The 26,977-nt window shown below is 52.8% G+C and overlaps 1 protein-coding gene across 1 annotated transcript in view; it reads right to left on the bottom strand.

Annotated features, from left to right (window-relative positions):
* Positions 1–26,977, bottom strand: part of SRRM4 (serine/arginine repetitive matrix 4) — a 120,276-nt gene that overhangs the window by 38,125 nt on the left and 55,174 nt on the right. The window lies entirely within an intron of this gene.

Consider the following 26,977-nt stretch of genomic DNA (forward strand, 5'->3'; position numbering starts at 1 on the left):
CCCCTCCTTCTTTGAGTCCCAGGGAGGGAAAAGAAGTTGCCTAATTACTCAGTCTTTGAAGAGACTGTCACTCAAGTCTGCTGGCTCCTAAGCGGAAGGAGTCAGCAGTCCAGAGTCACAGGTGGATCCGCCACCCCCCCCTCCCCCCTCCCCCCCCCCCCTGCCCTGCCAGCAAGCGCCCTGCCCTGCCCGGAGACTCCTGGGCCAGCATCGATCAGCAGCGTCGGCATTCCTCGTGCACCCCACTGCTGCAGCCAGTGCATCAAGACTGGTTTTATGCCTCGGGATGAAGGCATCTGATAAGCCCCCTGCTCCTCCGGCTGCCAGGAGAGCAGGCTAAGCCCAGTCAATATTGAAGAAAGGACAGCAAACGCATTCATCTCTGTCAGCTGCTTACGGTGCATCTTTAGGAGCAGAGTGGGGAGATACTGCAAGCCCAGGAGGAATGAACATTCTAGTCAGGGCTTCCCAGCCCCCTCACGGCCGGCCCCACGCTTCCAGAGCTCCCTCCGTCCTGCTCAGCTTGTTTCCCCTACACCTCCCCGCCCCTCCTCCTACGCTGAGGGTCCCATTTCCATGCCTTTGCCCAGGCCAGGCTGTCCATGTGGAATGCTGTCCTGGCTCTTCTCAGACAACTCAAGGTTTGCCATTTCTGCCCAGCCCCCAGCAAGGCATGCCTCCCTGATACCTGTCCTGGCCTAGGCTAACTGCACTCATGAACGCCAATGCCACGGATGCCGGCAATGTGCCCAGGCCAGCTCCAAGTGCGGGGCTGCAGCGAACACGACAGATGTCCCCTGTGATCATGGAGTCTACATTCTAGATGGGGAGCAGGTAATAAACACATAGTGAGCAATAATACGGCTTATTGGGGCATAATAAATTATGGAGAAAATAAATCAGAGTAATGGGACTAGGGAGTGGGAGGGGGAGACTGCTGTTTTGTGCAGAGTCATCGGGGAAGACCTTTCTGAGGAAGTAACAGAGGGTGGAGACTTGAAGGGCTAGGGGCTAACCTAGAGTGTGATGGCTTTGCAATGTGCTCACAGATTCGTTGGCACTCCTGCCATCAAAAGATGGAGCCTAATTTCCTTTCTCTGAATACTGGATGGGCTGGTGACTCACTTTTAATGACTACGATACATGATGGAAAACATCAATCAGTAGGAGTGACAATGTGTGACTTCCAAGTCTAGGTAAAAAGGCAGCTTCTGCCACACTCTCTTGAACTGACCACTTCCAGGGAGGCTGGCCGCATGGAGAGGCCCAAGGTGAAGGAGAGCCACGGCCTCCTGCCGGCAGCTAGCACCAACCGGCCCCGAAGTGGCCACCATGAACCTGGACCCAGTCCCAGTCCAGCCTTCAGGTAAGACTGCAGCCCTGGTTGGCATCTGACCACAATCACATGAGGGATGGTGAGCCAGGCATGCAGCCAAATTCCTGACTCACAGAAACCGAGACATAATAACTGTTTATTGTTTTAAGCCACAAAGATTTGGGGTAATTTGGTGCCCAGTAACTTCTACACAGGCCTCTGCAGGAAGCAGGACACGTGCTCCTGGCAGAAGGAACAGCAAGTTCCTTGGCAAACACAAGGGACAGCAAGCAAGGGCCAGAGTGATCGGAGGGAAGACCAGAGACCAGGTCTTGCTGGTCCTAGAAGAACTCTGGGTCCTCTGTGACCGGCATGAGGAGCCTCTGGACAGAAGAGGGGTACGGTCTGGTTTGCCTTCTGGAAGGATCCCTCCAATGGCTGCAGACACAGATGGAACAGAGGGAAGGACAGCGACGAGGAGACTGCAGCAACAGTCCAGGCTCAGGTCAGAGGGCAGCAATGGAAGTGGGGGGATGTGGTGAGATGCTGACATACTGTGAAGGCAGAACTCGCGTCCTTTGCTGCTGGTTAGATTGGGGTGCAAGAGACTAAGAGAAGGGGAGGGGTCAGGGAGGACTCCAAGGTTTAAGGCCTGAGCAGCTGGCCAGATGGAATCACCACCGATGAGGTGGACATGGTGACGTAGGGAGTAGACACCTGGGGAGGTCTAACCCCTTTCCCAGGACATGCTAATCCACGGGTACCCTCACTGCAGCTCTTAACCATGTGCTATTACCATGTCACTGTCTTCTCTCTCACTGAACTATGAGCTCCCTGAGACTAGGGTCATGTCTTCCTGCCCGAACCTGCTGCTTGGCAAACACTCAGCAACATATGTTCGAGGAATAAATTAAAGAGCACATGCATGGCTGCAGAGAGCATGTGCTTCAAAAAGCTAGAAAGGGCCTTGGAGATGCTTCGAGCGAATCCCCGTGTATTACAGTTGGTGGAAATAAACCAGCCCGTGCCTCAGTCTACTCAACAGGCCCCATGCGTGCCTTTTCTGTTCTACCTGCTATGTCTCTCAGAAAAGCGACCCATGAGCTTAGTGATCCGTGGGGATGGCCCAGCAGAGCATGAGTTGGACACACATGAGAATGGCATTTCGGACTCTCTGGGGCACTATAGGAAGACCAGACACAAATCTGTACCAGAGGCGGCCCTGCCACAGGCAAACACTGAGAGCTGATGCGAGGAACTGGGCAGGGAATAAATGCATGGCGAGTAGCCCGGGCTGGTGGAAGGGCTTGGTGACTTTGCTCATGGAGGGAGCAGGGACTTTGCAGGAGGGGGGTGGTGGGTGCTACTGCCGGGCACTGGGCTAGGCTCAGGTTGAAGCCAATGCCTCATCCCTCGCTGCCTTCAGCAGGGCTCAGAATCCCAGATGGGGACTTCTGGCGATGCTTTCCTGAGACAGGTGTAGTGGGCTGGCTGCAATTTACAAGTGCCTTCCCTTCACAGCCCCGCCCACTTCCCTTCCCTGCCTCCAAATCTGCATCTTCACAGGTTTTTAAAATATTTATATATTTTTAATGATTTCAGAGAGAGGAAAGGAGAGGGATAGAGGGATAGAAACATCAATGATGAGAGAGAAGCACTGATCGGCTGCCTCCTGCACGCCCCCCACTGGGGATCAAGCCTGACCCGGAATCAAACTGTGACCTTCTGGTTTGTGGGTCGATGCTCAACCACTGAGCCACGCCGGCCAGGCTTTGCAGGCTTTTAAGAAAACTGTGTTCCATCTTTGCTGAGAAGGACCCGTTTTACCACACGGCCCTTCGATGCTGCATTTAAAAAAAGACCTAAAAGAAGGCAAGCTCTTCAGGGGAGGCTGGCACAGTGAAGCCAAAGGCCAGCGGCTGCTCCACCTCACGGAGGGGGGAGGGAGGGGGGCCTGAGTGCCGGTTCCACCAGGCCTCCGCTCCCTTCCTGCTAATCAGCGACCTGGAGCTTAGTTGCGGCTCTCCCGTAGTCATGGCAACCAGCAGATTTACAGCCTCTGATAAGAGCCAGGGCTGAAAGTCCTGCTGAACTCTCCAAGAGGCCTGATGCCCCAGCCACTTCCCTGGTTCCCTCTCCCAACAGAGCGCTGCGGGCCCGGGCTGGTGCAGGTCCCGGTGCCCAGCACCAAGTGAGTTGAACGTTCAGAGATGGACAACACTGCAGGGGAGCGGGAAGGGCCCCAGCCTCGGCCCAGCTGGAATGGAAGGGGAAACTGAGGCCCCAAGAGGCAAAGGGACTCGCCCAAGGCCACACCAGGGTGACTCCTGTTAGACCAGCAGCTGGAGCCGTGGCCTTTTGACCCCCAGTCAAGTGCTCTTTTCATGTCACTTGGTCACAGCAGCAGCTGGCATGTATCAAGCACCTGCTCCAGGCTGGACCCTGGGGTCAGCACTTCCCATGTATCATTTCATTGAAGTTTCCAAAGACATCCAGGAGTGCATGGTCATCCCCACTACACAGATGGAAAAACTGAGAGCCGGAAGAGCAAGTGGCAAGAACACCTTGCCTTGTGTGTTTACCAGGTGCACCGGTCAATCGGATTTTTTTCAGTAGATGGAGTTACACGTATGTTGATATCTATGTGATTTGATGTGTATGCTATTTTGTGGTATTGACAGCAAGCTTCAAAACTTCATATGTCAAATTTGCTGAAGGTGTTAACATCATAGTTATTTTTACACTTAAAAATGTCGAATTTCATGCCAAAAAAAAGAGTATTTGCGGGAAGTTATAATTCATTACTTTATTTTGAAGAAAAGTGCTGCTGAATACTTCGGGAAGCTTATGTGAACATGCTCCATCTCAAGATCCTCGTGAACGCTGGTTTAAACGCTTTAAAAGTGATGATTTCGATGTGAAAGACAAAGAACATCCAGGTCAACCGAAAAAGTTTGAAGACCAACAATGACAAGCATTATTGGATGAAGATACCTGTCAAACTCAAAAACAACTTGCAGAAAGATTAAACGTTGCTCAGCAAACAATTTCTGATCATTTACAAGCAATGGGAAAGATTTTAAAGGAAAGAAAATGGGTGCCACATCAACTGAACGAAAGACAAATGGAAAACCGAAAAGTCATCAGGAGAATGTTACTTCAACGGCACGAAAGAAAGTCTTTTTTGCATCAAGTTGTGACTGGCGATGAAAAGTAGATTTATTTTGAGAATCCCAAATGCATAGAATCATGGGTTGATCCAGGTCAACCATCAACATCGACTGCAAGGCCAAATCACTTCGGAAAGAAGACAATGCTCTGGCGTTTGGTGGGATCAGGAAGGTGTGATGTATTATGAGCTTCCAAAACCAGGTGAAACAATTAATATTGATCACTACCAATAACAAATAATCAATTTGAACCATGCTTTGGTTGTGAAACGACCAGAATGTTCCAGAAGACAGGGCAAAGTAATTTTGCTTCATGATGATGCACCATCACACACTTCAAAACCAGTTACAGACATGTTAAAAGATCTTGCCTGGGAAGTAGTAACCCACCCGCCATATTCATCAGACCTTGCTCCTTCAGATGACCACTTGTTCTGATTGATGACACACGCAGTTTCTGAGCAGCACTTCAAAACGTACGAAGAAGTGGAAAATTGGGTCTCTGAATGGTTTGCCTCAAAACAAGATAAGTTCTATTGGGACGGTATCCACAAATTACCTGAAAGATGGGGAAATGTGTAGCTAGCAATGCATATTACTTTGAATAAAGCACTCTTGATGTTTCTCTTGAAATTATTGTGTTTTCTTTGATTACAAAATCCGCTATTATTAACCGGTACACCTAGTATAAGAATCAACTGAGGATAAAAGAGAACAATCTACAAAACACTTTGAAAAGGTAAGGAAATAATGAGTGGGGTATAATTACCATGTAAGACAGGGACTTGTCTTGTATATTTGGAGAAGAGGCTATAACTCAAGGTTTGGCCTGAATCTTACATTCCACACACAGGAATGAATGGCACTTGGTCATCAGGTTTGGAACATTCCCTGACCTTAGGCAGGGGTCCTCAAACTATGGCCCGTGGGCCACATGCAAATACAAATATTGTATCTGTTCCCGTTTTGTTTTTTTACTTCAAAATAAGATATGTGCAGTGTGCATAGGAATTTGTTCATAGTTGTTTTTTTTTAAACTATAGTCCGGCCCTCCAACGGTCTGAGGGACAGTGAACTGGCCCCCTGTTTAAAAAGTTTGAGGACCCCTGCCTTAGTGCCTCCATTGCATGAATAGCTTCTCTTAGGGGTGCAGGATTTGCTAATCCAGTGTCTCCCTTGATGCTGGCAACCCTCTGTAAGGTTCTCAGTTTGACCAACTTATCCCCATTACACAGATGAATACACTGAGGCCTGGGACGCAAAGGGATTTGCTTCCCATACAAGGCTCATGCCTCGGGTTCTTGGTCCACACGTGCATCCATGGCTGTAACCCACCCTTGTCCCCGCACCTGGCCAGACACTGACACTCTGCCTGTTTAGGGAGAGCATAACAGCCCAGACCCTTAGCTCATGAGTCCACCAGAAAGCCCAAGGCTTCTCCTGGGCTGGCCCAGCCCGCAGACGAGATGGATTTATGGCTAATTTGTGCCTGGGCTCCTGAGGCTCCAGGTTGGGCCTGTAAATATCCTGGCCGGCGTCTTGGTACCAAGTCTTTGGAAGGTTAAGGGGGCCTGGTGGCGGGCGGTCTGCGGGAGCTGTGCTGCTGAGCTTTGCTATGACGGGTGGGAAAGCACAGGCGCCAGGGGGAAGACTGGGCGCTGCGGACATATCATCGGAACGACACCATCTGCACGTGGGGGCAGGCATGCTCATCTCACGAGAAACGGAATGAGAAAGAAAAGCAAGCCTGATCAGGCTGGCATCTCCCTCATTACTGCATTCATCTAGTCAACAACTGTTCACTGAACACCTACTTAGGATCAGATCTCAAGGACCCAAAGTAGCTAAGACTTCTCTCTACCCTCAAGGAGTTCCCCGACTGGAAGGGGAAGACGGATCCCTCTGCTGGTAGTGACAGTCATATAGTGAGTTCCCTGATGGGAGAAGCTCAGAGGACCACAGAACCACAGGGAGAGCACTAATCCAGCCTGAGCAATGTGGGTGGGTGCCACAGAGAGCTTCCTGGAAGATGTATGGAGAGCAGGGTAGCATGTGCAAAGGCCCGGCACCACTACACAGCAGTGGACTTCATGTAACTGCAGAGGCGGTAGTAAGCTGCAAGAGAAGGTGGGATGAAAGGTGGAAGGTAAGAGCTAAGATTGGTTTATTTTGCTTAGCATAGGCCCTCAGGGCCCACCCGTGTTGTCTCAAATGGCAGGGGTTCCTTCTTTGTGGCTGAAGAATAGTCTACTGTAGATATTTATACCACGACTTCTCTCATCATCTGTTGGTGGGCCCTTAGGCTGTGTGCATGTCTTGGCTATCCTATCTAATAAAGAGGTGATATGCAAATTGACCATCACTCCAACACACAAGATAGCCACCCCCATGTGGCCAAAGATGGCTGCCACAAGATGGCTGGCAGGGGAGGACAATTAGGGGCAACCAGGCCTGCAGGGGGAGGCATTTGGGGGGGAACCAGGCCTGCAGGGGAGGGAAGTTGGGGGCGACCAGGCCAGCAGGAGAGGGCAGCTGGGGGAAACCAGGCCTGCAAGGGAGGGCAGTTGGGGGGGTGGGGGGGGCAGGCCTGCAGGGGAAGGCAGTTGGAGGGGACCAGGCCTGCAGGGGAGGGAAGTTGGGAGGGACCAGGCCTGCAGGGGAGGAACAGTTAAGGGCAACCAGGCCTGCAGGGGGAGGCATTTGGGGGGGAACCAGGCCTGCAGGGGAGGGCAGTTGGGGGGGGCAGGCCTTCAGGGGAAGGCAGTTGGAGGGGACCAGGCCTGCAGGGGAGGGCAATTGGGGGTGACCAGACCTGCAGGGGAGGACAGTTAGGGGTGACCGGGCCAGCAGGGGAGGGCAGTTAGGGGCAATCGGGCCGGCAGGGGAGCAGTTATGTGTCGATCAGGCTGGCAGGGGAGTGTTTAGGGGGTGATCAGGCAGGCAGACAGGCGAGTGGTTGGGAGCCAGCAGTCCTGGATTGTGAGAGGGATGTCCAACTGCCCACCGGGATCGGGCCTAAATGGGTAGTTGGACATCCCTTGAAGGGTCCCAGATTGGAGAGGATGCAGGCTTGGGCTGAGGGACACACCACCCCACCCCCTGCACGAATTTCGTGCATGAGGCCTCTAGCTGTAAATAAGATTGTAATGAACATGGGAAGCAAAAAGAAAGAAAGAAGTTGAGACAAAGAAGGAAAATAGGCTGGATCCTTCAGGGCCGTGGGCAGGTGCTTCTCACGCCTTCGGGTCCGGGTGACTCACCTGGGGATCTGGTGAGCACGCAGGTGTGAATTCAACAGGTCTGGGTTAGGCCCTGAGCTTCTGTGTTTCTAACCAATTCTGCCAGATGATGTTGCTGGTCCCTGGGCCACATGCTGAGTAGCCAGACTGTAGACTGTACAAAGGATTTGGACTTGACCTTGAGGGCTGGCCTAGCCAGACAAGCATTGCCCTCTAGCATGCCATCTCTACAGGCAATTGACGCGAGTGGTTTAGTTCAGTTCTCAGGACTGAGAGAGTGTGAGTGCGTGAACAGGTGTGTGTGTGTGTGTGTGTGTGTGGTAAACACTCTTGTATATCAAAAATGGCTAAGTTCCCAAGTTTAGGTCAAAGGACAAAAGAACCATATGGAGAAAAACGAGCTCAGCATTTCTTACCCGGCTCAGCCAAGCGGTCAGGCCCCCAGCCTGCGTGGTCTCTGAACTCTCATCTGGAACACATCCAGCCTCTGCCCTCCCATCGACCCCAAATCCGCCCGTCATTTCTCCCTCCACAGGCCGGCCTGCCGATCGCCTGTTTGCCTAGTGAGGGGCCACACTGCTGAGAGGGACAGACTATCCCTTCCTGAGGCTGCCCCAACGTGGGAAACGGCTGAATTCCAAAGTGCGGTGGCTTTCCACTTGGATGGGTTGCAAACGATGCTGCGGAGAAAGTGCCCAGGCCCTGCAGTCTCGCTGACCTGAGTTCACGCCCCGATCCTGCCCCGCCGTGTCACCGCGGGCAAGAATAACATCCCCCGCTCCCGCCCAGGGCACCCCCAGGGCCTCCGCATTAGCTGGCATTGCAGACAGGGCTTAGATTTCCCCAGGGAGGGCGAGCTGCTGACTGTATTTTCTTGGCGTGATGAGTCCCTCTGGGGCATCATCACAGCTGCTGCTGGAGGAGGCACCGAGCAAACCAGACCTGCGGGGACAGGGCAGAACGCGGGGCCTGATGGGAACCTTCCCCCCAGGGCTGGAGGAGCCTCGGTTCAAGAGCGGAGAGTAGCCACGGGTCTCAAAAAGTGCTGCCAGGCACCAGTCACTCATCCTTCATTCAGTCACCGACTCAACAAATACTTCTTGAGCATCTACTATGTGTAGGCACCGTCCTAGGCACTGGAGACACCACAGAGCACAAAAGAGGGGAAAAGCCTGCCTGGTGGAGCTTACATCCTACCAGGATGGGCAGGGGGAGGAGGAGAGGAACAAATTCACATAATAAGGTGGTAAACACATAAACTACTGGGAAGTGATGAGTGCTATACAGGAGAGAAATGACACAGGAGAAGAAGCCGGGAATGCTACTCAGGGCTGCCATTTTAAATGTGGTGATCAGGGAGAAGGTAGCATTTGAGCAAGACTTGAAGATGATGAGCTGCATGAGTGCCTGGGAGATGAGCATAGGGCACAGCCAATGCAAAGGCCCTGGGGTAGGGACACACTGCATGCGCTGAGGTTAGAACTGAGGGAACAAGGGGGAGGGAAATAGGGGGTGATGTCAGAGACTGTAAGGAGGGACCAGCGCATGGGCCGTCTGGTAGGCTATGGCAGAAACGTGACTTTTTCTCTGAATGAGATGAGAAGCCACGGCAGGGTCTGAGCAGGGGAGGCTATTCTGGGCTGTGCTGACCGCAGGAAGTTGTCGAATGTCACAGGCCTTAGCTTTCCTATCTGAGGCTGTGAGATGTTAACGCCCCATGGATGTTAATATAACCTGCCTCAAGGAAATTGTGAAATGAGTAGCCCACTTCCCGGACACACAATAAGAGCTCAATATATGTCATTTCATGATGATGATGATGATGGAGGCAGCAGAATGAACAGTTTGGTCCATCGCAACTCCACCAATCAGCAGAAAGCTCTCAGAAGACTCCACCTCTGCAGCTCCAGCACCAATCACCAGTGAGTTCTCAAGTCACACCCTTGCCATTCACCCTTCCTTAGGCTTGTCCCAGAGGCCCCATCTCTGACAAAGGATTCCCTGTGGGAGGGAGTCTCTGGGGAGAGCAGATGTCTGGCTTTACACAGAAGTGGCCATTTGTCAATGCCAGCCAGGCATCCAGCTGTCCCACCTGTAGGAAACAGCTCCTCCACAGTCATCCTAATTAAGGAGCTGATGGGAAAGGTCTGTCCCTCCACCGGGACTTTCATCTGCCTTTTAAAAGTCAAACCCATTACCGCAGGACTGGGGAGATGGAGAGCTCTGTCCTTGTGGGGCATTCAGCTTCATGATGATCTCCCTCCAACTCTGATGGGTGCCCCGTGGCTCCAAGAGGACTTGGGGGTGGGGTAGGTTGTGCAGGAACAGCCTAGGGGTCTCAGGGCAGCCCCTCCCTTCCACATGAGCAGAGGTCTCTTCCAGATCCACGGTTCATCTGTTGACAACGGGCAGCCACTGAACAGCCAGGAGCCGCCAGGAGCTCGGGAATCACTAGGCCGGAGTTGCAAATCCGCCTGCCATTTTCACACTGTGATCTTGGCCAGGTCACTCTTCTCTTCTGCAGAAGAGGCTGATGACAGTGCCCAGCCTTAGAGATGACGCCGGAATGTGCCTGACACCATTCCTGGTGCAGAGCAAGCATTTGATCAGCGTTGGCTGTCACTGTCATTGCGATTATTCATTGCAAAGAGGCTCTAGGTCAGAAGCTCCCAACCTTGCTGTCTTTGCTCAGCTGGTCCCTCCGTTCTCAGGGTCTCCCCTTTCCTGGGAGAAACCTCACTCACCCTCCAAGGCTCAGCTCACCCCCACACCTGCCTTTTCTGACCCCCACCGCCCCCTCCCCACAGGAATAAATTCTTTGCTCCATCCTGCTCCTACAGCTCTTTGTAAATCCCTCCAGGATACTGCAGCATGACCTTGAGCAAGGCCCTCATCTATTTAAGCCTCAGTTTGCTCATTTTTAAAATGGGCATAATGCCTTTCGCATTGAGGTGGTTGTGGGAAATATGTACTTATTAAACTAAGCATGATGGCTTGTTATTGTAATTATAACTGCAATTACTACTGAAAGAGGCTTGGTAGCTCTCGTGTGACAAAGAATTTCTGCTCGGCGAGGCGCCTTATGAATTATCCTTTCCAGTCATCTTTGAGGAGGGCACGGCTTCCAGTCTGCCTGGAGCAGCGGGGGGCCCTGAAAACATGGGATTGGCCCCAATGACCTCTGGAGAGCCTGTCCCAGTCCTAGACTGTGAGTCACACTCTTCCCTGGGTCTAGGAATCCCCATCTGTCTACCTTTCTGAACACACCGGGTGGCATGGTAGAGCCCAGAACCTCACACATGGCCCGGTAGCCCCCAATTTAAGGATGAAAGATGTCACCTCCAAACACAGCTTCTGAGCTCACAGGCTGCAGCATGGGCACGCCGACTCCCCCACTCGCTGTGTTAGAGTAAAGGGACCCCCTTTATTGAGCACCTACAAACACCTCATCAGACATTTAAAGCCCATTCTTTCACTCAAGTCCCATTATAAGACCTGGCAGTGGGTACTGTAAGGGTTGATGAGGAAACAGAGGCTCAGAGAGGTAGTGATTTGCTTAAGGTCACACGGTGAACAAGTGAGGGTGCCCAGAATTCTTAAGGAACTGTGGCCGCATGTCCCTGGCCCCAGACCGAGTCTGGCTACACGGTCCAGACTGTGTCTACACAGCTTGTGGTGTAACTATGTCCTTTTCCACTGCTGGCCACGTCCCCGCCCCCTCCACTCTGCCTGGTATTCCGCCTCCCCCCCCCCCCCGCCTTCACCCCGCTGCGCCGTTCCCCGGCTGCCGTCTGCACAGTCTATTGACCGACACAATCAATCAGCCAGCTTGCTCCGACAGCTAGAAAACACCCGTCCACCGATTTCCCCTCCAGCGCCTTTCCGCAGACCATGAAGCCTCACTAATTTGGAATTTGCAATGGTTTCGGACACAGAACCTGCATTTCTCATTCCTGTAAAAGGAGAGCCTGAATGGAATGTCATCACATGGACCCCTGGGAGCTTCTGAGCGAGGTCCTGGCAGCCAGAGCCTGTGTCTACTCCTTTCCTCTTTGTTCCTGTCCTGGTTCCTGCCACCTGCAACTGTGTCCATGTTGGGTAACTGAGGGCGCCATTATAGACGTGAATACTCCTCCTCCTCCTCCCCCTCCCCTCCCCCCTCCCCCTCCCCCTCCCCCTCCCCCTCCCCCTCCCCCTCCTCCTAATCACAGTGGCTCTTTGCGGAGCACCGGCTCTGCTCAGCAGCTTCTGAGCTTTGCAGTTGTCTGTTCTGATGGTCTTCACCAGTTATTCGAGGCTGGCGCACTGATCAACCCACTTTACCAAGGAAGAAACTGAGCAAGTGGTCCTGTTAACAGGTGGTAGAGACAGAATTTGAATCCAGATAGTCAGCTCCGGAGTCCATGCCCTACACCATCGTGCCTCTTGGGCTGGGCACCATGGGAGCCACTTGGGGATCCCCTGAGCCCCAACAGTGCCTCCTGCAACGGGGTGGGAAAGCACTGTGCCTTGTAGAGCCGTAGGAGGGGTATGCAGAGCCGGGGGTTAAGGTCGTGGACGAGTTGCCTCGTGAATTCTGTCGCGGTGGACGCTGCTGAGTGGGAGGCGCCGAACTGGCGGCGAGGAATTTGAGGAGGCACTTCCTAGGCTGAACGCTGTTTGAGAGGTTGGTTGCCCTTGGGGACCAACCATCTCCCCAGGCTCTGGTTTCTCCCTACAGACTCGGCGCTGTACCTGGTGGCCGGGAGGGAAACAGCTGGCAAGCCCGGTGCTGTTCCACACGTTTGCAGAGCCCAGCATGGACAGTGGAGTCCTTCTTCCCACGGAGGGAAACATCGGCCACATGGGGGCTTTGGGATGGGATTGGAGTGGGAAAGAAAGGCCATTTCTAAAAGTTCATCTACCCACTTGGCTGGTGAGGCACAGACACAGCCTTCATTCATTCTCCGTAAAAACCTCCCTGGTGGTGGGTCCTGAGGCCGGGACAAGTGTGGGGGGGGGGGGCCTGGCGGGATTGAAGCAACGGTCTTCAGACTAGTCCCCCACTCCTGGCCATCGCGACACTGCCTCCCTACACTTTCACGTGTGTCCAGCTAAGGCTATCCACACAAATACGCAGGATTGTCCAGCTGCGTGTCTGCGTGTGTGTATGTGCGTGCGCACGCGCGCGTGTGTAAGATGGGGAAGAACATGGACCCAATATCAAGATGTGTCACTTGCATAGCCAGGGTGACCATACAACTCACTGTCCACGTGGGGACACTTTGGGGATCCAAGGGGCTTGATAAAAAGCCCCCAGGGCGCGTGGTCATCCTGGCTGCCTCTCATTTCTGACCTTGACACTCGGTGCCCAATGTCTCTGTGCAAACACCACAGGTCCTGAAACCGAACCTGTCCAACCCACACATGTCACTGCCCCAGCACCGACCTCCTGACCCAAGCGGCCAGCTGGCCGCCCCCCGGACCCTCCCTTTCTCTGACTCTCACCTCCAGCCCATCAGCAAATCCAACCATTCTCACTTCAGAGCACCTCAGCATCATCTCCTCTCTCCACCTCCACTGTCCCTCCAGGTCCCAGCCACCACCTTTCTCACCAAGAAAATGCCACGGCCTGTGCTCTGGCCCTGCCCAGCCCATCCCCACGCAGCAGGTGGAGTTACCTTCCAAAACGCAGAGGTGACCACGTCTCTCCCTTCTGCAGAGCCCTGAGGAGCAAGGCCAGACTTCTCGACTGGCTCTATGGCCTCAAGGCCCACGGCCCTGCTCACCTGTCCAGGTGTGCCATTCTCTGGGCCATCAAACCAGCTGAAGTTCTCGCAGGGCCCCGAACAGCCGGGCCCCTTGGCTCAAGGCGTTCTCCCCAGTAGATGCAGCACGGCGTGACCTTCGGGCACAGCCTGGAGCCCGACTGCCAGGTTCAAACCCTGGTCCTGGCGCTCTGTGACCTGGGAACTGACTTCACTCTCTGGCCTGGACTGCAGCAGTGCCCACACCTCACAGGTATTCCAGGGATTGACAGTGAGTATAGGGAGAGCTCTGGGAACAGTGCCCGGCACATCCCAAGTGCTCTGCTTACTAATTAAGAAATGACGCCTCTCATGTTCCCACTTTCTCTCTCCCCCTCCCCAGGCCTTTCTGGAGCTTTGGCTCTGCTAAGCCTTAGAGTATAAAGACTGGGCAGCCAAGTCCCCCCCAAACCCTTCTTCCCAGGAAGCTCGAGAGGAGGGCAGACCTGCTCCAGGTCACGCAGCCAGCGGGTGGCAGAGTAGCGAGCCCTGAGTCCTGGAAGCCCTGTTCCTGCCTGTGCTGCTTTAGGTAGGGGTGGGGCTGGCGCAGGGAAGGGAAAAGGGCAGGCTGGCTGCCACGCAGAGCTGGGGAGCCAGGGAAGCCTTCATCATGCCAAGTCACCAGCCAGGGCGGTTTGGCTCGGCATTTCAAACGCGTCCTGATACACCAGAACAGTTTCAGGAAGAAAATAGGATTTGCCTTTTGTTGCGATTTTAAAAGAAAGAGGAGACGTCGCAAGCACATTCTCCCTCTCGCCAGAGAGCAGCCCACTGGAGACTGGAGAGCAATCAAATGTTTCCAGCCAAAGCCCACGCAGGCCCACATTTCCCCAAATTATATCAGCCGGGAGGACGATGGGGGAGACGAAGAGGGGGTGAGGAGGCTGGGGTGGTGGTGGACTTATCCGCAGTGGATGCAGGGAGGGGGCTCCACTGTCGTCTGTCTCACACTTAACAAAGAGAGGAGTGGGGACAGAGACTGGACAGGTGTGGGGCTGCTTCTCATGTTCAGAGGAGCTGCAGAGCCCTTTGGAGACCCCACCGGGAGTTGCGCCCACTCCTAATAAGTCCCGTGAAACAACGAGACTGATCCCGAGACCAACAAGCCATTACCCGCTCGTGGGAGCAGGGTCAACCACAGCGAGCCATGTGGACCTGTCTCCATCGATGTTAAGTTCCGCCATGCATTTGTTACTAATGATCACTAAAGATGAGCATTTGGGTTTCCAATGAAAACAAATGTATGAATACATGCATCTTCATCATCTCAGTTGATGGCAGCTCGAAGCGGTAACCTTGGAGTTGTCCTTGACTCTGCACTCTCAAACTTCCGGTCTGACCGATCAGCAAATCTAGATGCTACCTTCAGAACAGATCTAGAATCCAGTCACTTCTCGCCTCACAGGTGGCTGCCACCCTGGTTCAAGCCCCCAGCATCTCTCACCTGCATTATTGCAAGTGACTACTAGGTCTTCCTGCTTCCGGCCTGGCCCTCCTGTGCTGTATTCCCCAGAAGGCAGTGGCAGGGATCCTGTTAAAAAATCATGGCACTCCTCTCTTCAAAGCCCGCCAATGGCTTCCCACACAATCTGGCCCCTGTTCCTACCCTTTTCTCCTGCTCTCTCCACTCCCGCACCTCTGGCCTATTTGCTGCTTCTCTGACATACCAATTAGAATCCTACCTCAGGACCTTTGCACATGCTGTTCCCACTGCCTGAAACAGTCTTCTTCTCAATATCACCTGACTTCCTTCCTCGTCTTCTTCAAATCTTTGCTCAAATGTCACATTCTCAGTGACTTTTCTTCCCCAACAACCCTGTGTGAGCCCTTTCTGCTGTGTGTGATTGCTTCCTGCTTTATTTCCCTCTATAGCAGCAGTTCTCAACCTGTGGGTCGCGACCCCTTTGGCGGTCGAATGACCCTTTCACAGGGGTCGCCTAAGACCATCCTGCATATCAGATATTTACATGATGATTCATAACAGTAGCAACATTACAGTTATGAAGTAGCAACGAAAATAATTTTATGGTTGGGTCACAACATGAGGAACTGTATTTAAAGGGTCAGAAGGTTGAGAACCACTGCTCTATAGTATTTATTACCTTGTAATATAATATAACCATTTACTACATGGTTTTTGTTTGCTTGTCTATTGTTTGAGTTCCTCCCCCCACTCCCATCTCCTAGAATCTAAGTTCATGAGGGCAGGAACTTTTTTGTCTCTTGGTCACAGTATTTCTCTATACTCCTAAACAGTGCCCTGGGACACAGTAAGGGCCCAATTAATGTTTGTTAAATGAACAAGTGAACGGATTCCAGGTTCCTCCTGCCACAGAGCCCGTTACCCTGAGCTGTGCCCTGTTATGCTTCCCAGAGCAGGAGAGAGAGGTGTGGACGTGGTCTGCATGCTGAGAATGCTCACATTATGTGACCCGGTCTGTGCGTGGGGTGGGGGTGTTGAGCGTGGTCACACCCTCTGGTATGTGTGTGGACTGTTTGGGAGGAAAGGTTGGGAACAATAGGACTAATGTGCAGCCTTAGAGGACCGCGTAGCTCTCGCTGCTGTGTGGCTCTGAGGAAGCTGCCTGCCCTCTCTGAGACCCAGCTGAGGAACAAGGGGTCATCTCTGCACCGAGAGCACTTCGGCTCAGGTCTCGATCCTGCCACCACGAGCTGAGTGAGCTCATCTGGAGAATTTAATTGCAAAACCTGTTTCCTCATGTCCTACATGGGGAGACAGAAGCCACGGCGTAGGAGGGACCGAACACGTGAGTGTGAGCTTTGGAACTGCAACTGAGACCGGGTGTTGGCTTAGCCACTCACTCGCTGTGGACTCCCAGTTCTTTACCTTAAACGGGAAGAGCCTACTTGACGGAAATGTGAGGACTGAATGAGTTACTGGGTAGATAATGATATGGTGAAAATAATACATAAGTCATATTTTTAGCACTTATTTTCCAATCTTCATTCTAAGCTCTTATATGTTTAATCATCATCAGAGTATGATAAGGACAACACTATAATCCCTACTGATTTAAAGATGAGGAAACGGGCACAGAGTGGTTAAATAATTCACCCAAGGTCACACAGCACAGCCAGGTTGCCAAGGTCTAAAACCAGCCCTTCCTCCCGTCTCCCTCTCCAGCCCTAACATCCCGACACCTCTCACACCAGCTCACACAGGCTGACCCACACTTCCCAGGTGTGGTCCTACGTCTTTAAGCACCAGAGTCCTCCTGAGCATCTGAGGGGAGAGGGGTGCTGGGTGGCTGGATTTGGGTTGATTAAATCAAGGAGAAAAAAATCAATTAAATTTAAATAAAGAAAAAAGATTAGAAATCAGGCACAATGCCTTCTTAATTATAGCACCTAATCGCTGGCTGATAAAAAGCACAACCCAGCACATTTCACTTCCTAACCGGCCGTGCCCGTCTGAAGGAGAGGCTCCTAATGAAGCGTCCATTACCCCACTTGACTAGTAATTGGCGAGGCGATCCCGACAGGATCACGGGTGGAAATGATCAGGCCTAATGGCCGGAGCTTTTTAAGGATGTGGCAACACAGGGTGCTCTGGGGGTTTACTGGGAGGTAGCTGGCCCCAGGGCCCCTTTTCTTCGCTGCCGCGCAACCCACAATTCTCCTGACAAAGCAAGTGACAACTGGGCAGGGCCGCGTGTGCAATGCAGCAGGCGAACGTGATTAAATGGCTGTTCTCTGCACAGTTCCAGCTGTTGCAAACACACGGGCCTGGGAAGATGGCCGGCAATCAGCAAGCAAACGCCTCCACGAATTACTGACAAGAACCGCGGCCAGTCCGGTCTTGGATTGCAGCCTCCTAATTGGTCTGTCTCCCATCCCTCCCCTTCCAATCTTTCTCCTCCACGCAGCCAGGGGCCTCTCTATAAAGCACACCTTGCCGGGAGCCGGTCCATCCTTGCTGTTTCAAGGGACCTGGCATATATGGCATACGGTTCTTAATATGTTTGCTCACCTTCTTGGCGCTGTGTTTTAACCAAGGTCACCTCTCCGAGAAAGGTTGTTTCCCCACGTAGGAATTTTTCCCTGAAGTCAGAGAGGGGATGCCTCTCCTAGAAAGGTTGTTTCCCCAGGTAGGAATTTTTCCCTGAAGTCAGGGAGGGGATGAAACTCCTTAACTAAGTGCCAGGCGGGTAGTTAATCACTACAAACAATCATGCTTAAGCTACATAATCTTTACTCCCTGGAATGGAGATAAGAAACGCCCTAACCTTTGTAATAGAGATTGATAGGATTGAATCAACTGGTATAAATACAGATGTAACCAGACAGAGAGACAGAACTCAGAACTCAGAACTTAGAACACAGGGCTTGGAAGACAGGACCAAGAGAGACAGAGCCTAGGCACAGAACCTACACAGAACGTTCTCTAGAGACAGAAGAACTTCACTGGCGAGAGCATGCCGGAGGATCCTGGACCGGGACTGGCCTCGGAGCCTGGAGGCGGAGCCTGGCGAGAAAGCATGGCAGGGGATCCTGGACTGAACCTGACTGCGGAGTTTGGCAGGAGCGCCTGACTAGAACCTGGTGACTGGACCTGCCTGGAGAACCTACAGAACCTGGCAATAGAACCAGGCAAGAGAACCCAACCATGCTGATCAACTGAACGCTGCCTCCGTGTCATTCCTTCTTCGCGACTCCGTCCACACCTTTGGGGACCCCTGGACCTGCTGGGGTTGGACCCCGGCAACACCTCACCGAGTCACTTCCTGGACTAACCCCTTCACTGGATCCTTGTTGCGATCAGAGCACTCCAGACACCAACCATGGCTCAGGCCGGGCGTGACCTGGTCCCAGTCCATCATGTCCCCACTCCTTCCACAGGATAGGGGTTTGTTCCAAGGATACCAACCCAATGGAGTTCCCCAGGACTTTTCATGTGCTCTTGATTTCATGCCTTTGCATATGCAGTTCCCTCTGCCTTGAACACCCTTCCCTCCCTTCCCCACCTGGCTTGGTGTGAAGCCACTCTCCACGCTTTCAGAATAGCTATGCTTTCCCCTCTTATGGCGCCGTTACCTGAAATAACAGACACTGGCCCACCTCACAGTGTTGGAGAGGGGACGTTCTCTTTAAGTCAATTACTGTCTGTAGTTTGTGGAAGACAAGAGTTGACTTCACTCATTCATTCATTCACTCGTTTATTCACTCATCAGCTCATTCATTCATTTATTCATTGAACAAATAATTATGGGATTCCTACTATGTGCCAGGCAGTGTGGTAAGCACTTTGCAAACGTTTTCTCATGTAATCTACAACCCTTAAAATAAAGCTGATTTTAAGGTATTGTTATAATTACTCCCACTTTGCCAATGAGACCCGGAGTCAGGAAGAAGTCAGGTAGTTATAACGAACAATGCTGATGATGACTGACATTTGTGACCACTTATTACATTCCTGGTTCTGTGCTAAGCTGATGTGTTGAGTTTGATCCTCACAATAAGATTTCAGGGTGGGTGCCATTCATTTTCACAGATGAGGCGACTGGTGTTTAGAAAAGGTAAAGAAACTTGCCCAGAGCCATGAGCTGGTCCACCATGGAGCCAGAACCTTATCCTAGTTCTACTTGATTTCCAAGTCCAATGTTTCTCAGGTGGGCCATGGGCACCTGTTCCAGCAGCACCAGGGACGCTAGTGTAAAGTGGAGAGTCAGAGAACAAGCCCAGGAGCTGGCATTTTATACAACGTCCCTAGGACTCTTACACCCACTAAAGCAGGGGTCCTCACGCTGCGGCCCGCGGGCCACGTGCGGCCCTCCGAAGACATTTGTTTTTTTACTTCAAAACAAGATACGTGCGGTGTGCATAGGAATTTGTTCATATTTTTTTTAAAAACTTTAGTCCGGCCCTCCAACAGTCTGAGGGACAGTGAACTGGCCCCCCGTTTAAAAAGTTTGAGGAACCCTGCACTAACGTGTGAGAATGTTGTCCCTTCTCTTCAGGTAGGGACCAGCCCTTTTCAGTAGAAAAGAAATACTCCATTCGACTTTCTCACTCGTTTGATTTGGAAAAACCACAATGAAAGGAAGAAAATCAGTGGCACCAGCCCGCAGTCCCGGAGGGGGGATGTGCAACGGAGGCAAAGGTGTTCGGCTGCCGCTGCACCAGCAGATGTGTTTACGCAAGTCGGTTTGATTACGGCGCTAAAAATACCCCCTTAAATTTAGGGGCCCAGAATACTTCCCCGTGCTTTTACCAAAAAGCAGCTTTTCAAAAATTTTAATTCATTCCTAACCGCCACCTCCTTCAACCAGTTATTGGTACTGATGCTGGAGTCCCAGAGTTTGTTGTCGAGAATTATAATAGCAAATCACAGAGGCATTTTCTCTGATTACACAGACCCTCGGCGCGTTGTCCCGTCTCCCCGCCAGCCGTCCCTCTGAGTCAGCAAAGTGCCAGCTGGACCCTTCTACTTCCTCCGGGCGGCTGGATACCAGACCGCGACAACTTCCCGAAATAACTCCCGCCAGCGGGCCAGCCCCCCCACTTCCTCCCAGCCTTCCTGCCTTATTCTGTTTTTGTACTTTACATCTTTGAATCATATCCTGTGAAGACCTGAGAGGTTCAAAGACTTAATTCGCGGACGAGGAAACCGAGGCAGAGAGAAGGGTGTGTAACTGGCCTGAACGTGACGAAGCGAGTGAGCGTGGGGCTGAGCCAGGGCCCGCGCACCTGCCCGTGTCTTCAGTGCCCCAGGCTGCGTCCCCGGCCGTGCTCACTGCTCGACCTCTAAGGCACCCGCTGCCCTCGCCCTGCAGTTTTCCTCAAGCCCACCTTCCTCAGGGCTGCTCCCACCCTGCTGGGCCTTCGAGAAACTTCTCTTCCACCCCACAGGGAGCTCATGTTCTCGCTCAACGGTGGCAACTTTCCTTGTAGTTGGGGTGTCACGGTTGAGGGGGTGAATTTGTTGGCTTATTTAAGGTTTTTACTAGTAGAACACCTGCTAGGCCTCTAGACCAGTGGTTTCCCATAAGGATCACCAGGGGAACTTGTAAAAAAAATGCCGTTGTCTGGGACCAACTCAGACCAATGAAACAGAATCTCTGGGGCAGGAGCCTGGGCATTGATATTTTTTAAAAGCACCTCCTTCCCCCCCAGAGATGGGGATGCCGACTGCTTCAGGCCATTGAACTAATCCACTCACCTGATTTCCTAGCCCACCCAACGGGGAGCCCATTTGGAGCAGGTCTTGTTCATCTTTGCACCCACGGTTTCTGCACGGAGCTTAATGGGCGCGAAATAAACGTTTACAGAACTGAGTGGCAATGATCTTTCATACTAAACACCATGGCCTGTTGGTGCATGAAGAGGTGCTTGAGCTACTTGACCTCTGAGTCCCAGTTTCTCCATCTCTACACTGAGGGTGAGAACAACATATATTTCTTAGACCTATTCATGGTGAGCGCAGGGACCTCGCTGGAGCCAGGGGCATCGGAAATGCCCACAACATGTGGTATTTTTTTCTCTTCCCTTTCCTAAGTCCATGGCAAGAGTCAGGGGACAGGAAGGTGAGAAGCACGCTTCGCCTCAGTGGGGCGTGTACCCAGCACCTGAAGTCGCCCCGTCTCACCCTCACACCGCACCCACCGCCAGCAGCAGTGTCATAACGAGTCGGGGCTCCGTGCAGCCTCTCTTTTCAAGTTCTTTCCATGGCTTCCCTTCAGGTCTGGATTATGAGGCCAGTTTTCCCAGGACCACGTGGAGGCCCCAAGAGCGGACCTCACTGCTCCAGTCACATGGCGATTAGGTAGCCACACCGGAGTCAGATCCAGTGTTTGGTGTATTTTTTAAGAAGCACAACTGACGTGAAGTTACATTTGTTTCAGGTGTGGAATGTAATGATTCGATAGTTTTACATCTTCCAAAATGATCCCCACATTAAGTCCAGTTCCAACCCTTTTTGCCCAAGGCCCTCAGATTCATCCCTACACTTCCCTACTTTTCGGGGACAGGCCCTTCCTTTTGCAAACTGGCTCCTGGACTCAATTCTCTCCTTGGAGAGCCACATTCTTCCAGCTGAGATGACACAGTGCCTGTGTCACCTGTCCATTCAGACCACCTGACAACAGACAAGCAGGCTGGGAGCCTCATTTCATGTCTTGATTTTCTTTTGGAGGCAATAATAATTGTGAGCACCTGTGCATGCACCTGCTGGATTCAAATCCAAACTTTGACCCAGCTCTGTGACTCTCGGGAAAATATCTTCAAGTGGCTGAGTCTCAGTTATTCCTTCTGTACAATGGGTCTAGAACAGTGGCCAACTCACAGGGAACTGGGAGGATTAGATGAGAACATGCATCTTGCCTTGCACTAAGTAGTAGTAACAACAGTTTGTTCCTCTTTGGAAAAGACGGCCTAGCCGCCAAGAGGCCAGCACCTGCCTGTTACCGGAGCAGACTGGCTGTCTGGCTGGGACCCCGTGATGTCCGACGTCTCCATTCAATTACCCCCGTCTGTGGGTGAAGCAGCCCCTGCGTAATGGACTGATTAATCTCCTTATCGCACGGAGCACACAGTGTAATTACATCAGAGGATTCAGATCCCCAAGCGCAACATCAATCAACTCGGAGAGAAGTCACCCGCCCTCCCTCACAGGCGGGGGAGAAAATCTCTCCCTCTGCCTCCCTTAACTGTGAGATCGGGACTAAGTTGGCCAGGGCTGTACCGCAGGCCACACTCAGCTCTGTGGGACGTCCACTCCACCAGACACGTGCCACCACTGCAGCCACCTGGCCCGAGACCGACCCACTCTGCACGTGCGGACACCACCTGCGGCCGGGACTTTGTGCCCGATACTCACTCTGCTCGCTTCTATCACGTAGCTCCCCCTCTCTGTGTGTAACCTGCGTGTGACTCTGCTGGCTTATTGGGGGGTCTCCCCTAATAAACCTGGCATTGCGGAAAGACACACACGTGACTCCTCCAGGGATGCGCCCGTGCTCATGACACTTGGTACTTGGTGTTCCCATGCGTAGACGTGGTGGCCACCTAAAACCGCCCCACATAAGACAGATAACAGAGCTGTTCTGTCTGAAGCAGGGTTGGTGGCTTAGCTATCCAGCCACTCAACCATCTCCTCCAGCTCCAAGGCCGGCCCTGAGACAGTCACAGGATGCAGCTGGAAACCGCAGACACAGGGACCTCTAAGACAGAGGTCCCGGCTCTGGGACACGAGGAGTCGCTGCCTCAGACGGCTGTGGTCTGTCTCGTTCACAACGGCACCCTCCGACTTAGAACAGCACGGGCGAGTGAGGCGCTGTTGAGTGGGCAGGTGCTTGCAAAGCTCATTCACTGAGTGGACAGGTGGAAAGTGTCAGTGTTTTTTGTGGGTTTTGGTTGTTTTTTTTCCTCTCATGCAAAGACTCCTGGAGAACGGAGTCTGCAGACATGTTGTGCTTGAGTTGTGCGCTACTTTGCAAACGCTCAAAACTCACTGACATCGTTTCAAAATCAGGCGTTTCACGCGCCCAGTTTGGCTTTAAGAAAGATCAGACTGGAGACGAGGGACCTGCATTGCCTCCCAAGGCGGCCATCGGCGGGTTCTGGACAGCAGTGGCTCCAGCTCACCCAGTCCCCACCAGGCTCACTTCACCATGTACGGTCCCTGGACCCCGGCGGGCATTTAATTTTGTGAGTCCTGGTTGAGAGACCAGTTTCTTCTGCTCTCGTCAAAGGTGGTGATGCACAGAGTCAGCCACGCCCGGGGCCAGCTGTGCCAGGCAGCCAGGACCTTGTGACATCAGTGACATACGGTGGCTTTCAGAGTCCGGCGCCTTCTAAGGAATGAACTGGTCCCTGTAAGGCTGGCCCAGAACGCGGGCTCATCCTTTTCTCTTCCAGGCAGGAAGCGGTAGGTGGACTTGTCTCTCAGTGGCTAGCGGTGCTCCGGGAGCCGCCCCTGGGTCAGCACCACGCTCTTGCTTCCTTTGCAGGTGAGACGCAACCACTACCCACGCTGTCCTCCCTCATACAGGACTCTGCTCCCAGGATCCAAAGTGCAGGCTTGGCCCGATCGGCTTGGGGAGTGCCGGGAGGCTGACGCTGTGGTCTCCAGCAGGTAGGTCTGTATTTCTACATGGAAATCCATGGCTGGCTCAGAATCACTAAGGCGCTTTCTGCAAATACAGATTCCCGGGCCCTTGGCGATCCTGACCCCACAGGTGGTGGTGGAGGGAGGTGGGCTCCAGGATCTCTATAGAAAGCTCTCCGGCAGGTGATGCCATGCCCAGCCAGCGGTGGGGACCGCAGATAACAGGCTGAACCACTCACTTTGATCCACCTGTTCGGCTTCATTTCTTTCATCGCTGGCGTCACCATTAGGGCTCTCCTGTTTCTGTTTTTCCCTCACGGTGAACTCCCTCCAAGGATGCCTTCCTAAGCCGAATGGCTTTTGCCTGTTTTCTCCCTCATCAATTAGACAATATCCTTTGGGCTTAGCTCAGACCCCCAATGCCAGTCCCACAGTGCCACACAGGCAGGGAAAGACCCCCCCAACAGAATACAGGGCCACACAGGCAGGGAAAGACCCCCCAACAGAATACAGGGCCACACAGGCAGGGAAAGACACCCCCCAACAGAATACAGGGCCACACAGGCAGGGAAAGACACCCCCCCCAACAGAATACAGGGCCACACAGGCAGGGAAAGACACCCCCCAACAGAATACAGTCCCACAGGGCCACACAGACAGGGAAAGACACCCCCCAACAGAATACAGTCCCACAGGGCCACACAGACAGGGAAAGACCCCCCCCAACAGAATACAGGGCCACACAGGCAGGGAAAGACACCCCACAACAGAATACAGTCCCACAGGGCCACACAGACAGGGAAAGACACCCCCCAACAGAATACAGCCCCACAGGGCCACACAGGCAGGGAAAGACACCCCACAACAGAATACAGTCCCACAGGGCCACACAGGCAGGGAAAGACCCCCCACAACAGAATACAGTCCCACAGGGCCACACAGGCAGGGAAAGACCCCCCCACAACAGAATACAGTCCCACAGGGCCACACAGGCAGGGAAAGACCCCCCACAACAGGGTCTTTGGGGAGAGGCACTGCCCTCCCCCCAAGCTCTGTGTGGAGATTTCTCCCAGACTCCTTCTCCCCGTTGCCTTCTTTTTAGGATCAGTTAACAGGAACAAGCACAGTTTTATCTCTGGGCTTTGGAATCCATCAGCTGTTGCCAGAACCTCTGTGGCTGGCACTTGGAAGGAGTCAGCCCTGAGCCACAGGATAGATGCTGAGGGGCAGGCCAAGTGTGGATGACGCGCCCAGGGGCCCCCTGCACATGGGAGATAAATACCTAACACTCCCCAAGCCATGGAAACAGCGCTCTTCAAGGTGACTTTGCACACACACGAAAGGAAAAGAGAGTGGAGTTCAGGTGAGGCTGCCCAGCCCCTGTGGCCACCCAGGCTTCTCTGTGCTTGTGGACGGGCCAGTGTGGGAAGGGAAGGGAGAGAAATGGAAGGGATGGGCAGGGCAGAGGATGTGGCTGCAGAGTACGCAGTCTGCACAAAGCCTGCTTTTTCAATCAGCAGGGCCACCATCATGATGACGGTGCTTATGACAATGATGCCAGCTCACGGGACTCGGCACTGGCCACAGGCTGGCTCATGCCTGGCACCCTTCTACATGCTCTAATTGCATTTGATCCCCGCCATAGCTCGGCACAGGTCCTGTGTTACCCAGGTGGGATCACAGATGAGATAACCAAGGCCTGGGAAGTTCAGAAACTTGCCCAAGCGCATGCAGCCAGGAGGTGAAGAGCCAGGCACCGCCTACTCTGAATCTGTCGTCTTAAAAGCCAGTGTATGCTGCTATGTCCTCGGTTCTGTCCCCCCGTGGACATCCCCAGTGGACCTGTAGCTTGTGACCATCTGCTAGACAGGTGGGTACCACCAGCCGCTTGAAAAACTTGTGACACAGCTGGGGAGGGCAGCTTTAATAAAAACAGATCATTAGCTCTAAGATGCCAGGCACCGGGCTGATAGCTTTATGTGTACTATCTCAGTTCATCCTGTCCCACTACTCAACTGCCCCCATTTTACAGGTAAGGAAACTGAGGTTCAGAGAAATTACATCACTCATCCCAGGTCGCATGGGGTGTGGGCGGAGGCCTGTTAGCTTCTAGAGCCCCCAGCTCTGACCCCATAGGTTTACAAAAAGGTAACAAACCGGATGCTTTCGTAGAAATGCATCCTTGAAATCTAAGGAAGCAACATTGCTAGACGAGAGCTGTGGTTCTCAAACTGGAGTGTGCGCCAGAAATGGGGGGCTATTGTAGCACAGCCTGCTGGCCCTCCCCGAGCATCTGCGTTGGTAAGACTGGGCTGGGGCCCACAACACTGCATTCATAAAAAGCTCCCCGGAAGCGGCTTCTGCTGACGTGGGACCCCGGCGGCTGCCACGTTCTCCGGAGCCGAATCCTGCATCTGTCCCTGTCCAACCTGGGCAGCACGGGATCACCTCCCCAGCACTCGGTAAAATGAGACCAGTAACATCAACACGGTGAGTGAGCTGCGTGTTTGTAGGAAATCAGATAAAGGGCTTATTATAGTACTTGGCACGTGAGAGGCTCAATAAATAATAGTCGCTATTATTGTTATGACCCGGGAAAACGCTTAAACCAGCACTTAGCCAACACATTAGGACTGACACTAATAAATGGTATCTTCGATGGTCACCCAAAGCCTGGGGTCCCTAAAGTGACAAGTAGCTAATATTGAGGAATAATGACAAAAATTTGGTAACACACATTGAGGGGTTACTCTTGGTCAAGCAAGATTTCAAAGGCAGACAGGAATTGGAGGCTAGTTCTTCATGGCTACTAAATCAGATTGTCTATTTAACCATTCATTTGGTGTGAAATCCATCCATTCATTCATTCACCCTCCATTTTTCCATCCACCCATCCTCCATCCATCCATCCAGCCACCTCCCCATAGAGTTTTCTAACCCCCTATTTTTGGCGAAAAACTTCCTAGGTACCATCAGTCAGGTGGATCTAGCATTGTGCTCTTCTGGAAGGCCACCTGGCTCCTATTCCCATGTTGCATTCAGGAGCTCTGACTCTCCCAGGGCAGTCTACACCCTGGCGGAGGTGGCCAGGGAGCAACAAAGAGCAGAGTGTCCCCAACCAACGCGAATTCCAGAGGCGAGAGGTGGTGAGGAACTGCGGCTCTGCAGAGAGACAGCAGCAGGAGGCTCCTGCTCGCTGGCCCATCCATTCCCGTCTGAGTGGTCGTGGATGTGTAACCTACTTGGTGAACCTCGATTTTCTCCTCTAGAAAAATGGCAGTGTTAACAGTACCCATCTCGTGGGGGTGGTTGTGAGATAATGCATGAATAGAAAGAGGCTGGCATGATTCCTGGTGCACATTAATTAAATGCTAAACAAATCCTACTAGTACTGTTAGCAG

This window comes from Myotis daubentonii, chromosome 19, assembly GCF_963259705.1.
Source record: "Myotis daubentonii chromosome 19, mMyoDau2.1, whole genome shotgun sequence".
In the NCBI taxonomy this organism is placed as follows: Eukaryota; Metazoa; Chordata; class Mammalia; order Chiroptera; family Vespertilionidae; genus Myotis; species Myotis daubentonii.